Raw genomic sequence first — 15,549 nt, 5'->3', positions numbered from 1 at the left:
CTGTGGGAAAGATACCTATCTCTTTCTTTGCCTCAATTATTTTTTTCTCCACTGTGATTTTATCTTTGTTGTTACTTTTATAAGAAACATTTGATAAACTATCTACTATAAAATGGGACCAGATGAAAGGGTGCTTATACAAACTGTATTTTGTGATATCAAAACATGAGTTGGAGTTTTAATTCCAAGTGCACCCAAACTACCAGTAATTATATTTTAAATACACATAGAGTTTAAACAGAGGTGGCCAGGAATATTTTCACAATTTTTTTCTCCTCTGAAAATGACAATTCATGGGAAAAAAAATCTAGAAAAAATAAATCTGTTCAAACAAGGGGGGGAAATAGAAAAGACATATTGAAATTAAAAGAACATAACTTCTTCCTTTTTTCATTCAGATTTTCAAAGTAAATGAATCTGAATTTATAACATTGAATGTTTTCAAATAAAACTAAAATATCTCAATACATTCACTCCAAATTTCAAGAGATTTTATACTTTCCTAATATTTGGATTGGATTTTGATTCTAGCTCCAGGAAAAGTATTCACTCCTGAAAATTCACATGAATCAGGGTAATCATAGGGTGCTTGACAATATGGCTAAATTAATTGTTCAGAATATGGATGTCACCTGCCATTACAGCACCATCAGTTGTCAATGCCTAAAGTTTCTTCTCAACGTTTGAACATAGTTGGAACATTTTGGTAAAATGGTGCAATTTCTTTTTTAAAGAAAACAGATTTTTTTTAAGTGAAAAGATCTTTTGAAAAGACTTTTTGAAAAAATAAATGTGTATTTTCAAATTCAACTATTTAACTATTTTCAGATATTATAACTGAAAACATCACAAAGATATAATTCTAATGTAGAACTTCTATCCTTTTGCTCTGCCTCAAAAACTTTATTACTTGCAATAGCTAACAGCATCTGATGGACAAATTAACCTTGCCAAAGTCTTTTAATTTTTTGGACCGAGATTTTCTTACGTAACATTCAAACTTAATACAGACAATAAATTAATAAGATGAATTATTTTTAAATTTACATGCTTCTTAGCAAATTAAATTTTACTATGAAATATCAGAATTGGTATTTGATTGAATATCCAATATACTGCATATGGAGATTTATGAAGGCAGAAGATTTTTTTAATTTTCCAGAGAAAAGAGAAATCTTTCACTGTTGCAAACCCTGATGAAAAATTCACTTATTTCCTACAGGGTGTAACAATGGGTCTAGTTTTCCCTTGATAAGTATCTGTGCAATAAGCTATTCAGCTCTGTGGCCACAGAGGCTCACCTGGACACTTCAATTCTTTATGCGTGGAGCTGCCAGTGTCTCTTCTTGGGTAAGACAATAATTAGCGGGTTTTCTGAGCCTTCACCTCCATCTCCCATGGAAAGAAATAAGAAAATAAATTCTGTATTTCTTCAAAATTCAGTGCCTTGGCTGCAGTAGGCATTACCTGAAGGCACTACCTTTTCATGGTTTAATTTAACAGCTACTCTATTTTATTTAAATAATACTCAGTAAAAATGACAAGCAGAGCTTAGTACTGTTGCCTGCAGCCCTAGAGCTGATGCTGTCCCGAGTGCTGCCCTCCAAGACCAACCATGCCCAAAATGCCTTTGCAGTCACACCCACAGCCACAGACAACAGCAGCTGCTGCTCCAAACTTAAGTTACCTCCTGCCTGCCGAAGGGACACCCACGCAGGGCAGGACGGGCACAGTGTGACCCACAGCAGCCAACACCACTCTGGCAAGGGGGGGAAACATGCTCCCCACATACATGCCTGGGCGAGGCAGAGATCTTTTCCTAAACCTTGGTCTCTCTGTAGGAAAATCTCCCCAGTTTGCTTTGCTCAGGTGTCAGCAGGGCCAGCAGCAGCCTCTGTAAGCCTTTTGCAGGGGTTTACACATAGTGCAGAGGAAGTGCTGGGCTGCTTCCATGCCATTTGCAGGCTGGCTTGGGGCTGCATGGGCTCTGTGTGCATGTGCAGGGTGAGGGGGGGCCTGTTCTGGAAGGACCCTTCTGCTGCCTCCCACTACTCCCCCTTACAGGAGGGGTCCAGGGACCACTGTGGCTGTTCCCATGTACAGTTTGCTTCTCCCTCACTGTTGGGCATCTGCCATGGGAAACCCTCACTTGTCACTGAAAGGATGTCATCTTGTCATCACATCATCTACTTAAGGCTGGTTTAGGCATACAGTCTCAGTGTAGGTCACAGTGGCAAACATTAGGAGCATAAATTTGCTACTTACTCAGAAGATGGAGGTGTACACAAAAAGGCAATTCAGAGCACTTAAACTTTAGGCCCCAGGCAACAAAACATAACAAAGAAGCAGAATTATTCCCTGTCCCCATCTTTTTCAAACCCTGCAATGTTAATACTGGAGTGCTACCTTCAAAAACAAATGCTGGATAGAAAAGTTGGCATTACATTATGAGAATTTAAGCTTATAATCAGAGTTAGGTAACTGCATAAATCTGTGCCAAAAGTACACAAATTAGTTTTCTTCACATCATTAGAAAACACTTTAAATCTTTTAAGATTATTTTTGCCATGCCATTTAATTTTATTTTTAACCACAATTATTATATTCATGCTCTACAAAAAACATACTCCACTGTGAGAAGCAAATTATGAGATCCCAAATTGACATTTAAAGAATTTAGAAATGAAAACTTATTTAAGAACCATGGCAATTAGGGTATTATTGAGTTGCTGTTCTCATTTCATACTACCTCAGCATCACATCTTGTCTAAAGTATCTAGTCAGTTCATTAGAAATTTCAATGTTAAGAACAGGCAAAAAGAACAACAGGGAATATGATTTAGAGATACTACACGTCAATTTTAAAACAACATTTTTTGACTTATGTGCATTCCTGCTGTGTGTACATGAGGAAGAGATTCTTTAATGTAATTCTAGATCAGTTAGAAGAATCTACCAATAGAACAAAGATAATTTGTCCAGGTGTGCTCTGGGTGTTGTATCACAGACAAGGCAAAATCATCACTCTACTCACCATGGACTTGCTGGAGAATCCTCAGCTCTCTGGGGACAACCAGAAGAGCAGTCACAGAGAATAGCTTTACCTATAGGCCTAAAGCTAAGGCTGTAGTATATTAATGGTTGCCACAGAAAACATGTCATGAAATGAGAGGGCTGATTCTCTCCAACTGTACACACTTTTGTGCAAAGCATCTGCCTCTTGCCTTTGCTCTCTGATCACACAAGGTAAATCTGCCCTAACTCTCTCCCTTAATCCTCTACTTCACAACCATGTCTGTGATAGTATACATGCTCAAAGAAAAAAGGTATGAACAGACTTATACCCTGGCTGACCTTGGCCATACTATCAGATTCAGATAATAAGACTGCATGAACAAGAGTATTGTGCTTTCTTCTTCAATTAATGAAAATAACTTCTAGAACTTACAATTTCACCAGTCCTGCTAGCAAAGTTTTCATCCAGAGAAACTCTATAAAATGTACTCAGCACGACACAGAACTGACCAAGGCAATAAGGTCTTATAAAAATTACTCTTGAAACTATCCTATAGCAGTCTACAAGAGGAATGCAGGTTTTTAAAAATTTCCCTCAGCTGTTCCATGGGGTTTCGAATATTGTAACTGGGTCAAAATTGTAGCCACCCATGTCATGCTTAGCATGCACCACAACATCCTTCACTTAGTGGTACTTTTATTGAACATGTTTGTCAATATCTGACTTTTTGCCCACTGTATACAGTACTGCTGACACATGTTGCAAATTAAAGATGCCACACAAATGCACAGGTATCTAGCAGTGACAAAGCAGACATGAGGGGATACAAATACATGCTATATGCAGCTTTTAAAAAGTCTTTCTTGTATATTTTTAAAAGCACTGCCCAAACAGCTTGCTTCATGCTAACAAAGGGATTCTGATCATCTGCAGTTTTAAATCAGAAGTTGAGAAAGGCAGAGATCATTGCAAAAAACTGCTATGTCCTGACTTGCTATGAGGAATAAGTGTTTTCATTTAAAAAGTTGTTCTTAACTCTTCATAAGGGACAGAGGAAGAGAAAACAGCAGTTTATAATGGTTCTACCATTAGTTATATGGATGTAAAACTGATGTAGCTCAAGCAAAGTCAGCAGAGATCTCCTGGTACAGTACCATGGCTGACAACAGCACTTGGCTCAGTTGCTCACAAAGCTCAGCAGTGGCTCTCATCCTTAGGCAGTCACACCAGCACAGCAAGCTGTACTTTGGAAAGAAGTGGATAACTCCTTAGTGGCACATCTGTTAGGTATAGATGGCATTCATTTGAACAGCTTTGCCAATGGATGACATGCCAAGTTCTTTATACTAAAAGGCTTGTGCTTGATGTTAATCATTCACTCTCTGCCAGTTAACATGTTTATCCTTCTAGGAAATACTTTGATCTATACTGGCACTTGAAATATAGCAACCAATGTCACTAGACTGGAAATGAACAAACAAGATCTTGTGTGATTTGCCAAATGGCACAGCAAAATGCAGGATGCACGTTTCAAAGTGTTGCTTAGCAACCAGGAAAGGCCATGCACTCCATTTTACTATTTTGGTTTGAAACAGAAAATAAATGGCCTTATAGTTATTTGAAATATATGGAGAGCTAGAACATAATACTGCTCTGGAGAAATCTGTTTGTGAGGATTGTGTGTCATGGGAGACAGAGAGACTCTGAACTCAACATTCAATAAGTAAGTGAAGGAGAAACTGCCTTTCAGATATTTTGCCTTAAAATGTAAATGTAACAGTAGTTTAAGTTCAGTGCATGTATTCTGCTATTCAACCAGGATTTAAAGCAATTGTTTATTTTTACCTTTCATCTTCAAATGTTAAGAGGGCTAGTTTTGTTTTTTTTTTTTCCTTTGTAAAGACTATTAGCTCATCCGCCATTTGCATGCAAGGAAATGGAAGTTTAGATCAGTTGGCAATTTACCCATTCAAGTGACCAAACTGTGAATAGATGACAGGCATCTTTAATCTTAACAATCTAAAAAAGCTTCAGCCCAACATTCATCCTGCCTCCCTCCTAAACAGCTCCCCAGATGCCTGGCACCTTGTCTTTAATACACAAATATAAATACTTGCCTAGCAATACTTCATATTGGTACAGGAAAAATAAAGGTCTCTGAAAGCTGCAATTAAGTCTCCCTTCCCTCAAATCACGTAGTGTCTTTATTTTCCAATAGAAGAAACTGAGGCAGAGATTTAAATTATTCTGATTTAAATTATTCTTCAGAATCACATGGAAAGTCTACCAAGGTCTGAGAGTAGAACAAGGGCATCTTACATTTATCTTTGTGGTCCAGTCTTCTCTTTCACAAGTATCCTTACTATACAGGAACTTAAAGCAGGTATGAGTACTCCCCAGCTGTTCCTCAGCCAACAACATTCATTTGCAAGCTGGTTTAGCTCTCACCCCAGGTGATTATGGTGCTGAAGCCTCTGTGCCAGTGCTCAGTACATGTGGAGGAACCCTGCATAACTCGGTGGGAGTTGAGTGAGAAGAGCTCAGGTCCAGACAGGGCTCAGACCTTTGCAGCAGCGTGGTAAGGCAGGGTGAGCTGAGCACAAAGAGGCAACTGCTGTCAGGAGGTATCAGGCCCTTAATCTATGTAACGTTGTGTAAGCTTCAGCCAACAGCCTTCTGCACAATACTGCTTGTGTCTGCTGAAAATGGTGTTTTCCATAATTGCATTGTTTGCTTAGAGGGGACCTGAGATCCGGATCAAGTTCAACAAGATCTGTGTCATTCTAGTTAGTACTGTTTTTCAAGCACACCCCTTCAGTGAACAGAAAGCCCTCTGAATCCATGACCAGACTTTCAGGGCCAGATAACTGACTGTTTCGGTTTCTTTCAAGTTGTATCGCAGTAGACACACACAGTATCCTGGATACTGGACAGATTTAAAAGTGGGAAGAAAAGGTTCCAGCACACTGGCTTTAAAAGGGAGAACAAAGTAAGTGAGGATCAGAGGGAGGAAGGCGATCGCTATGACACTAAGACAATTAATCACTGCCAGATGTTAAGGGTCACACAGCACTGCATGCTGGGAAGATCAGCAGGGGTTCTTGGACAGGGAATAGAGGGAAAAAATAACCTGTCATGTCAGTGAACTAGTCAGGGGTTTAGGGTTCCTGTCGTTTAACTATTGGTGTGCTCTTAATAATAAAATGACAATGCATTGTAGAAGAACGGGAGGAAGATAGGGGAGTTGGCAGAAGAGAGAGAGTGACAGCTTAATAATCCTGTTTGTCAAAAGCACAAAAATACCATCCCAAATTCAATGTTCTTACTTTTGTAATGAATGCGCTAGGGTTCCCGTTTGATTAATAGAACACTTGTTGACTGACAAGGACAAATGTACACATGGTTTGCACACAGTGTTGTGCATAAATAATTTAAATTGTACTGTGGCCAGAGCTCAGCTTGCAGTGGGGCTTCTATGATAAACCCCTACATTTCAGCAGTTCATAATTTGGCCTTAAAAACTCAGACATCTCGATCCTAAAGCTGGATGAAGAAGGTTGGTTGCTTTCTTTGAAGTGTTAAAAAGAAGTCAATACCCTTTGGAAATCACAGGCCTTTCTTGGGGTGGCAGTGGTGGTGCCTACTTGCCTAGCTGTACATCTCTCACATTACAGCAAAAAGCAGATGGTTTTACATTGAATAATGAAAACAAACTTGCATTCATGGTTCTTCCCACTCTGCCCCATTAATAGTAACACAAATGATAGCAACGTACACTGAGCCTAAAAATGAGGTAAAAGCTACTTTCTTCCTTTGAAGGAAATAATTTTAAAGGGAAGAATTCTAGAAACTTTGTTGGAAGTATTTTTTGCATTCCTTTGAGAGATGATTTTAGTTAAGCTGTTACCTCTTCAAAATTAACCTTTTCCTAAGAAAAACAGGCTTTTTCCTGCCAAAGAATGACTTTCCACTGCAACTCACCCATCTTTTTGTTTTTAAACCAATGTGCAAGTGCTCAAGTATTTATCAGTTAACTATTTCACAAGCCTGGAGCACACACACCAGCTTAATGGAAGGGAGAAGCAATTACAACATTTGAAGACATGCTGAATATATCAGATAAGACCTGCCTTCAAAATTTCTATCAGTCCTGCACAGGACTGAATTCAGTCACGTCAGTCAGAATTTACTTTTCTGAATATTTTACCCACCCAATGTGAACACACATACACTTGAAAAAAATGTGTAAAGTATTGGCTGCTTAGGATTTTTTTCTGCCAAATCAGAATACTTCTTTAAATCATTATCCAAGGAGTAAAATAACAATGCTACTTTAAAAACCATCACAGTATGGTCAGAATAGAACAGTAGCCAAATTGAATTAACATAAACAAACTGAAATAATGTTGCTATTAAATGTCTTAAGCAAGATTTAGCCTGTAATTCAGTTGCTTCCTCTGTAAAATGGAAGCAAGTCTTCCCCAGTGGTGTTGACCACAGATTTTCCAGCCTTTTAACTGACATCACAGAATTGCACAGCTATTACAGAATGTTTCCGGAGAAAGGAGAATTAACAGAAAACTCCTATGTAAGCAGCAAATCACATCACATGACACCAGCAAACAAATCACTCCCCCAAAAAGCTGCTCAGGGAGCACTCTACAGATGTCCATCTGTACAGTTATATCTGGTTATTTAGTTATGAAGTTAATGGAATACTTCGAGTGATGCAACACATTAAGAGTTAACTTACCAATGTTACTTCACAGCGTTACTGTCTCCTGGATTTATGTTAACATATCATAGCAGATACGGAGTGCATCTGCTGCACTTTCTCTGTAACTACATAGCACACAAAAAAGTCCACAAAGTTGGTCCTTTAGCTCTCCCTCCCACATTTTAGTTTTCTCTTACCTTTTCTTGCTGCAGTTCACTGATGTCAGAAACATAACAGATGGCTGTGGCTGCTTTCTAGAGCTGCTGTTTCCAGGTGGCCCAGGACACTGTGTGCCTCCATGGTCTCTCCATGCTCTAGGGTGCACTGAAGTTTGAGGCACTTTGAGGCATGAAGAAATTACCTGAAGAACATCTGAAAAAGAAAATAAATAAACAAACAGCATTGGATACACATGTAAAAGTCACATTCTTGTAGCATCTCCAACAAGTATTTTTACCTTATAGGACAGCTTGATGAAGTAAAATTCAAAAGATCAGGAAAGCAAAATAAATTCTGTATGTATGCCAAACACTTTTTGGGTATTTAACTTATCCCAAGAATTTGCATCTTACAGTGAATGTGAGAATAACTGAAAGCCACTAGGCATGCATTGCATCACACTGCTACAGCCCTACGCAACCCTGTTGTGATGTTCCATCTGCTTGGACTCTATTAGCCACTCCATCATCTTAAGACATCTGGCAAATAATCAATATATTTTTATCTGTATGCTACCATGGATATAGCAGATTGGACTAAATTAAATGTAAAATGCACGCATTATAGAGGTACATGCAATAGCCTCTGTAATTACACACAGGGCATGTTAGTAGGGCACTTCACACATAAAGCTCCTGGTGCTCCACAGAACTTTCACACATACTCGAATTTGTTTCATACTTTAGATTGTTCCCCTAAATGGATAAACAATCTGATGGATCAGTCATACAATCACATTTTTTTCCCCACATATGCCTACTAAAAATATCAGAGCCTCCATGCATCTTTCTTTAAAGTAAATAGCAAACAAAAGACTTTTATTCCTCTCCAAAACTTCAGTATCAGTAGGCAAAACACAGCCCTGGTGCATGTGAAAATTATAGGCAACAAGAAAGCACAAAATATGCTGTTTAAGCTATCAAACAAACAAAATCAGATTGGCTGCCATTTAATTTGAATTGTAGTAAATGTATTTCTGTTACTCTTATTCACTTTTGACAATGCAAAATAATTAAAATTTATCAAATTAATAATATATTTAAATAATTAATCAAAATAATTTATTTTAAAGTTAAAGCTTATCTTTAGGAATATGTTAACAATCAGAAGCTCACATAGCCAGAAACAGTAATGATTTTAATTTGTCATAATGAATAAGGTGAACCTGTCTTCATTTGAAGAGCCTCCTTCTTCTTGCTAAAGGAAAACTGACTTGTAATTTGACATAAATCATATTAAAAATAAACCTTTTTTCTAATAGTGGGAAAGGTTTAAAAATTGCTGTTAACAAAACCAACCTTGTCTCTTTCAAATGCATGAAAGAGCATTTTAAATATTCTTTTTTAATTATAAAAATAGGCAGATACCATTTTACCTACAGAACTATTATTTGTCAACTCTGCCCACTTACCTGCAGGCTATATTCTCCAAACAATTTCATTATGATGACTACTCAGCTAGCAAATACATCATCAAGCTGGTTATTTTAAGAACATTTCATTAACCCAGAGTCTCAGACTGAACAGAACAGCTTAGCTTTTCTTTGTGCATTGTAGTAGAATGTGCACCTAAAATATCAATGGAATTTAACATCCAGCTTAAACTAATGTTACATGGTTTACAGGATCAGAGCTAACTTTTAAACCCAGCCATATAGACTGTTTTCTTGACAGAGTTTCAACTGAACAACACACATGTAGACAATTAGCCTTGTTTTAGAAGTTGGCCAAACCCAGAGAAGAGCTGGAAACATGTTCCTTAGTGTTTCTCATTAGAGACTGACTGACTGCAAGGATTTGATGGGAGAATGGTTAGTTCATGGCTGGCCTTTCATCTCAGAGACCTGTGTTTAATGTGCCCCAGATTCTGCAAGTATGAGTTAGGTGGTGTCAGCTCAGTCTTAACTGGAAGTTGATTTTCATAAACAGTGCATAACTCCCAGGGCAGCACAGCTGGCAGCCCACATGAGGAGCTGGGTATGGGTGGGACTGGCAGGAGGATCTGTTCCATCCTGCACTCCCCAAGCAGCCCCCCTGCTGCCACAGCACCCCTGTGCACACCTGACACACAGAGGAGGTTATAGCACTTGGGAATCTCAGCCAGGTTTCTTGGGACAATTCCTAAATGGCCTGAAAATAAATTCAGGTATCCTCACAAATATAGAAAATTGAGCCCCCAGCCCACACTGATTCATAGGGCCTTAATTCACTACAATTCTTGTAGTGTTTCTTGTTGTTTCTTGTATCATCATCTCTTTAAGCACACCTACACCTGCTACTTTTCAAAACAATTTAACAAAGGGAGAGTTCAAAGTATGTTACTCCGTGCACACTCTCAAACAGTTGTGTGGTAATCAGATAAAACCTATAGCGAAAAGAAACGCCAAAAGGAGGCATTAAATGCATAAATCAAGTGTGTCTGCTGTAATCTGGTATGTTGATTTCCTCAGACTTTTCACCAACTGTCTTAAATTTTGCTATTAAGCCAAGATTTCTCAAAGTCAAGGAATCAAACCCACTTCTAATTTGCCTGCACTTTTTTTTAAACTTCAAACCAGTACAATTTATGGAGGAGAATATACACTAGGACACATTTTCTCAAGGGGAATGTTTTGTGGGGAAACCATCACTCTAAGTATCTTTTTTTTAATCACTATGCATTAAAAATTTCACTCCATCTATTCACATGCCTTGGTAGAGCCCCAGTTCTTCAGTGCACGACCAGTATTATGCTTCTTTTTGTACAGAGAAAACACCTCAGATCTCATATATAAACTATGTGAAGTTTGAATCTCTCCTAAATGCTGCCCTCTGGGTCAGTCACTTCTGAAGTTTCCTGTCCCAGGCAGCCTCCTGATTTTATCCATTCATCCCTATAGCTGTGCTGCCCGTCCTTTCCAAACATCCAAATCTGGTTTCAAAGCTCTGGCCCCTCACACTGGACCATTTAGCAACAACAGATGAAAATTTCCTTTATAAAATTTATTTTCAGCAGTTAATAGCTTGTTAGTTTTACACAGGAACAGAAGGTTTATCTGAAGGCATCTTTGTTCCTGCCAAATTTGATGTCCCAGCTCCAAAGCAACAAAGCACCAGCACTTCTCCATGATACAGCTTTTTTTCCATTAACTTCCTCCTTTCAGACCTAGAGCCTGAAACAGGATTAGGGATATGCACTGATTTTTCCAGATGAAGCAAAAAACAAAGATTTTCTAGTGGTTTGACAAGAGAAAGGCCTTGTCTTCGTGCCATTTAATACAGCCTGGGGTGGGGGGGGAAGAGCAGGACTTCCTCCACTGTGAAGGGGGACAGCAAGTTGTGCAGTATGTTCATGCATGCATGGACAGAGCAGACAGACATCAGGCATTCACACTTCACAAAGTGTGGACTGAACAAAAATAACTGGGCTTGCATCAGAGACAGGCACTCTATAGGCCTTTTAAAGGAGTCTTTGTGGCATCTAGTGAAATAAATGCATTTTACAAAATGAACTTAGTTTTTCAAACAAAACACAAAACCTTGGAAATAATTAGCAAAATATAAAAGTTGAACAAACAATTAAGGTAAAAGTTTTACTAAAATGCCCACATTAAAAAAAATTCTTTGTCTCTTGAAGCTGAGATTTATTACTGTTTTCACCTTCAGTGAGCTCTAAAAAATAAATAGGATAACAGAACATTAAACTGCAAGGTTATGGAGTCATAATCTAGAAACATGAACATTAATTTCAGATTTGTACTAAGGTGCAGACTTTGCTGTCTTGGTATCATAAGATCTAGGGTTGAAAGGGACCTTAAAGATCATCTGATCAGTATTATTTAAGGAACAGTGTACCATAAAGCTCTCATTTTTGGTATTATTTTTACACTTACACATTATGATGACAGAAGAACTCACAAATATCAAGTGGAGAGAAACCCAGAAATTTCAGAACTATAACAATCTGAAGATGTTCATAATAAGATTTTTAAAGACCCAACATGGAAAAATCAGTTTTTCCAGAAGAATTCTCTGTCTCCTCCTACATCCTCCCAGTCTTGTATCTCCAACAGAGCCAGCACCAACTGTTTCAGAAATCACACTGGGCAGATACACAGAATCATCTGTCCCTCCATCCATAAAGGTCTCATCCAGAGGGAAAAATCTAGACAGCCTAGTTCAAAAAGGACTGTGGTAGCAGCAAGTAGAAAGCCTCCCATTTTAAATAGCATTCCCTTTGAAAAGAAAATTTTAATGGGATAATTTGAAAATTTCAAATCCAGAAAATCACATCACAACAGTAGGGGAATCTAAAAGATATTTTTGCAACAAATACATTCATCTTGGACAGTCTGTAAGTATTCAATCTATGGGCATAATTAATTCTTACAAAACATTCTTGCTTCATTAAGATCACTACAAGACTATCACAATATAAAAATCCTGATGGGGAAGTAACATTTTATAGATTTAAGAAACAAGTGAAACACTTCCACTCCAAAATATGTTTCAACAGTGTTTCACCCTAATCTGGAGAACAGATATTTTTCCTATATGCAGATGCTTTCAAGAAATGCAAATATCCTTTCCACAAATATTGTAATGATAAACACCTAAGGGTAAATAGAATTTCAAAAAATTAAATATTTAGTCAAGATTAAGAGTAACACTTATACTAGCATGGATTTAGACGTTGAAATCAAGATGAATAATTAAAAATGGGATTGTTCCACAATTAGACTAATGTAGTGGTGTAAGAAGTAATTTCTTCTATTTGTAAATATAAAAGGCAATATTTTTGCCTCTGACTTTGGTTGCTTTTTCATTTCTAAAAGCAGCAACAGTGGAGATGCAGACAGGATTCCTAGTGACAAGTGATAGGGTCACAAGCTAGGTTGGGGAACAGAAGAGAGCAATGCCCAGGATACCACAGAAGTGGGTCTGGGGTAACAGTCCTGGCTAGCAGCCCCTACTTCATCATTAGAACAGCACAGTTTAAAACAACTCTTAGGTTGCTTTAAAGTATGCAGACAGACAGCTCTGCCCTTGGCTGGCCCAGGATCAAAGGACTGGAAAGGTGGCTCAGTGCCACTGCTCTCTCTGGCTCTGCTCAGCTTCATGAAGGCCAAACTCAGCACAGCTGAGAATCTATCCCAGCACGTTAATCATGCAGCTTGGGTGGAATTGCTGTCATACTGGAGTTTTCATTTCCTCCATCTTTTAGAGCCTGACTTTTTCAAAAGGCTATGAGGAATGATTTATCAATTAGCAGACAACTTAACTTTGAAATGAAGCATTTTGTACTGGAAACATCCTGTAGCTTGCAATTCTAGAAAACAATCGAAATTTGTAGAAGTTGAAGAACACATTGCATGCAGAATATTCACAAGAGGAAGAAGTGATCATGAACTTGTTTCAGATGCCACTTTACAGAGACACAAACATACCACTGTGAGAAATAAAGTCCTAACCAAGCTGCTAAGTGTTTTCATATCAAGAAAAATATACTGCAGTTAATACTGATCTGATTTGCCAGATGTGCAAGAAACTGGGTTAGGTGCTTCAGTGTGATAAAACAAAGTCACAAGGCTTACACATTCACAATGAAGAGGTGCAGACATGATATTGGCAGGTTTTCTTATGTAGAACCAAACACATTTCACCACAGTAGAGATACAATTCAAATCTTTACTGAAATCCAGCTGCAGTGTGGAGTTGAAGATAATTAGCAGTTCTTTATTATAATTAATTTTAAATGGAATGAAGAACAGAGACATACCACAGCTCTGTTCCCACAAGATCCACAGCTCCATTTATTCTGGAAAACTTAATATATTAGCTGGAAACTAACATATATTTATAATTTATACCAATATAAGTTTTTTAAATTCCTGGAGTTATCACAATCAGGAGCTACTATCTCCCATTGATGGGAGGGGTTAAGATTACTGTGGTCCCTCACTTCATGGTGTGCTAAGTCACACATGAGGTCATAAATACTAAGGAGACCAAAAAAAATCTCCCTGTACAATGATAAAATATTTCAAGCTGGAAAAAGTTTGCTGGATTATGGAAATACATTCTTTCTGAATACTTTTTTTTCCCCTTCAAATCCTAGCCATCTTTAAAAGCAAGGTGACAGCTCTTGTAAGAGACATATTTTTCTTCTCTGTTGTGATTTGATTTAGATCTCCTTTCCAGTGACAGAGAGACTGCCAGATTGTATAAAGCCCAGAGATCTCTACAGCAGGCAGCCCACTAATGACTCAAAGTTTGTTTAAGATACAAAGAGAGAGAGAGAAAAAGAATAGAATTAAGCATCCACCTCATTCACCCATCTGACAGGGCTCCTGAGCCCACAGCCTTCAGCTCTGCTGACACGGCAGGGAGCAGCATTTCTCCAGCTGTGCTCCAGGCATCCCCAGTTGGTCAGTCCAGATGCCCTATTGCCACTCCATTGATGAACCACTACAAACCACATCTGTTCAAAAAGTACAACATCTGAAAACTGTAGAGGTGTTTTCAGTCACTCGCTTGAATGACTGATACTTTTGGTCTGCAAATTTTGAAAACATTTTCTTTTAATAGAATGTTTCTTTTTTTCTCTTTTCAGTACTGCCTGAAGTCAGTCACATGTCAAAATCCTGACATCCACATTTAATGATTTCCATTTTCGTACCAACAGTCTCACCCATTTCCTCATTGCTTGGCTACAGCTCCAGCATTCACATGTCCACATTTTATCAGCATTCCATGGCTTTCAAAGGAATAACTTCATGGTCACACACATACAGTAATTCAGCTACCATCTTCATTATACTAAATGGACTTTATTCCTTTAGCAGTAGTAAAAGAAGAGAAACAGTTAATTTCAACCTTACTCACTGAATGCTGTGAGGAAGGAAAATGAATGCTCACCCCATTCAGATGAAGAGGTTTACATACTGCACTTTGAGATACTTAGAAATATGGACCCAGGAGATCAGAAATATAGAACACATGAGATGGGTGAAGAGCAGAGCCAGGGGATGTACAGAAGAATCAAATTAAATATGCATATTAAATTCCTCATTTTACTATTTCAGAAATAATTTTTAACACACAAGTGTGTGCATATGTGTGCATTCAAGACTATGACATTATGGAAAGTTGTGGAAGTATTAATTAGCTTGGGCTCATCTCACAGGTCTCCCAAAAGCAACCAGCATATAAAAAATCAGCTTGAGCATTCAGTCTGAAGCCTTTGTCTCCACTTGAAAGTTCCCATCAAAAGTGTCCAGAGAAAGATTTCTTATTCTAGAAAGTATTTCAAAGGGGCAGCAGGTAGGCAACTATGGAGGGACCTAAAGAGCAAGGAGGAGACACAAATGACACCAGGTGAAATGAGAAAAAAGAAGATATATTAAATCTTCAGTCTACTTTTGTGGGCCTTCCTTCCTTCCTTCCTTTTCACAAAAAAAGGTATTTTTTCACAGAGAGAGGTTTAAAGAATTCTTTCAGAAACTTCACATAGTCCTAAGGAAACTGCTCTCCTTTAAAACTCAAAAAACCTGGCTATTTTTCATTTTCCTTCAGCTATTTCAATTTTTACCTTTCTGCTTTTTGGCTAGAGACAGGCA

General features: G+C 38.1%; 1 protein-coding gene across 1 annotated transcript in view; it reads right to left on the bottom strand.

Annotated features, from left to right (window-relative positions):
* NKD1 (NKD inhibitor of WNT signaling pathway 1) overlaps positions 1-8,088 on the bottom strand; it is a 156,298-nt gene extending 148,210 nt beyond the window's left edge. Inside the window, exon 1 of the mRNA XM_071756875.1 lies at positions 7,931-8,088. The gene's annotated coding sequence lies outside the window, so the exon portion shown is untranslated. The remainder of the gene's footprint in view (positions 1-7,930) is intronic.
* Between the last annotated feature and the right edge of the window lie 7,461 nt (positions 8,089-15,549).

Source organism: Heliangelus exortis, chromosome 13 (assembly GCF_036169615.1).
Source record: "Heliangelus exortis chromosome 13, bHelExo1.hap1, whole genome shotgun sequence".
Classification (NCBI taxonomy): Eukaryota; Metazoa; Chordata; class Aves; order Apodiformes; family Trochilidae; genus Heliangelus; species Heliangelus exortis.
This window is presented reverse-complemented; position numbering and strand designations above follow the sequence as displayed.